The sequence below is a fragment of the Melopsittacus undulatus genome (assembly GCF_012275295.1).
Source record: "Melopsittacus undulatus isolate bMelUnd1 chromosome 28 unlocalized genomic scaffold, bMelUnd1.mat.Z SUPER_28_unloc_2, whole genome shotgun sequence".
Taxonomy (NCBI): Eukaryota; Metazoa; Chordata; class Aves; order Psittaciformes; family Psittaculidae; genus Melopsittacus; species Melopsittacus undulatus.
In genome coordinates this window covers 1-2,184 of record NW_022993940.1, presented here as the reverse complement: position 1 = coordinate 2,184, position 2,184 = coordinate 1, and positions in this window count along the sequence as shown.

Sequence of the window (2,184 nt, the reverse complement as noted above, 5' to 3'; positions counted from 1 at the left end):
AGGTGGCCCCAAGACCCTTTGGTGGCCCCATGTTCCTTATGGACACTGGGAGCCACTGGGGACATGGATCTGGAGTGGTTCCATGTCCCTCATGGGCACTGGGAGCCATTGAGGACATGGATCCAAGGTGGTCCCATGTCCCTTGTGTGTCCCCATGTCCCTCATGGACATTGGGAACCCTTCCATAGGACACTGGGACATGGCTCCATGTCCCTCCTGTGTCCCCAACATGCTCATAGGGACATGGATCTGGAGCGGCCCCATGTCCCTCATGGACATTGGGAACCCTTGAGGACATGGATCCAGGATGTCCCCATGTCCCTTCTGTGTCCCTCATGGACATTGGGAACCCTTGAGGACATGGATCCAGGATGTCCCCAAGACCCTCTTGTGTCCCCCCCTTCTCCTTAGGGACACGGATCCGGGTGTCCCCATGTCCCTCTTGTGTCTTTGTGTCCCTCATGGACACTGAGAGCCCCTGAAGACATGGACCCAATCCTTAGGGACATGGACCTTGGGGTCCCCATGTCCCTCTTGTATCCCCATGTTCCATTGGGGACATGGACCTTGGGGTCCCCATGTCCCTCTTGTATCCCCATGTTCCATTGGGGACATGGACCTTGGGGTCCCCATGTCCCTCCTGTATCCCCATGTCCTATTGGGGACATGGACCTTGGGGTTCCCATGTCCCTCCTGTATCCCCATGTCCTATTGGGGACATGGACCTCGGTGTCCTCATGTCCCTTTGGTGTCCCCATGTCCCATTGGAGACATGGACATTGGGTATCCCCATATCCCATTGGGGACATGGACCTCAGTGTCCCCATGTCCTGTTGAGGACATGGACCTCGGTGTCCCCATGTCCCTTTGGTGTCCCCATGTCCCACTGGGGACATGGACATTGGGTGTCCCCATGTCCTATTGGGGACATGGACATCGGTGTCCCCATGTCCCTCCTGTATCCCCATGTCCTATTGAGGACATGGACCTTGGTGTCCCCATGTCCCTTTGGTGTCCCCATGTCCCATTGAGGACATGGACCTTGGGTATCCCCATGTCCCATTGGGGACATGGACCATGGGTGTCCCCATATCCCACTGGGGACATGGCCCTTGGGGGTGCCCCCATTAGGTCCATGCCCCTTGGGTATCCCCATGCCCTATGGGGCCACCACGGTCCCCTCGGGGCCCCCCCCTTTGTCCCTTCCTGTGCCTCCTGGGGCTGCGTGACCGCATTGGGGACACCGCGTCCCCATCCCCTATAATGGGGGGGATGGATGTGACATGGGGGGGGGGGGTGGTGGCTGTCACCCCCCCCAGCGCTGGCACCCACCGTGTCTCCATCCCCATGTCCTGTGTCTGTGCCCATCTCACCTCACCCCAACCTTTATGGGGGGGACGGGGGGGGCGTTGGGGTGACAATGGGGGGGGGGGGGGGGGGCAGGGGAGGTGATGGAGGACAATATGGGGGTGATGGGGGGGTCGGTTTGGGGGTGATGGGGTCAATTTGGGGGAGATGGGGGGTCAATTTGGGAGCGATGGGGGGGTCACTTGGGGGTGATGGGGGGGTCACAATGGGTGGATGGGGGGTGCCCATTGGGCATGAAGGTGAGTGCGGGTGTGGGGGAGGGGGTTAAAGGGGGGGGGGTGACCCCTCGGTATTGGGGGGTGCTGTTGGGGCCGGGGGGGGGCGGGGGGGGGTGACCGAGCCCCCTCGGTGCCCTTACAGGAGAGGCAGCTTTCCGCCGTGGGTGCAGCAGACCCGGGTGTGAGCTGGGCCGGGGATGGGGGGGGGCTGCTTGGGGGGGGGGGATGTATGGGGGGGGTCCCCCCCCCAGGGCGACCCCCGCTTCTGCCCCCGCCACCCCCGATCACGGCCAACGGCGATCTGCGCGGCCCCGCTGCTGAGCACTAGCGCCCGCCCCCCGGGGGCGCGCCGGGACCACCGCACCCCCCCCCCCCCCCCCACCCCGTAATGGTACCTTCCATCCCTCCCCCAAACCCCCCCCCCAAAGCGGAGCGAACCAACATGGAGGGAAACATGGGGGGGGGATGGGGTGGGGATGTTGGGGGGGGGGGGGGGGGATGGAGGCGGCTCCCGGAGACCCCCGGGGAGGAGGAAGGGGGGGGGGAGGGATGGGGAGGGAAGGGGGGGGGTGGGAAAGGGAAGGGGGGGGGACACCCC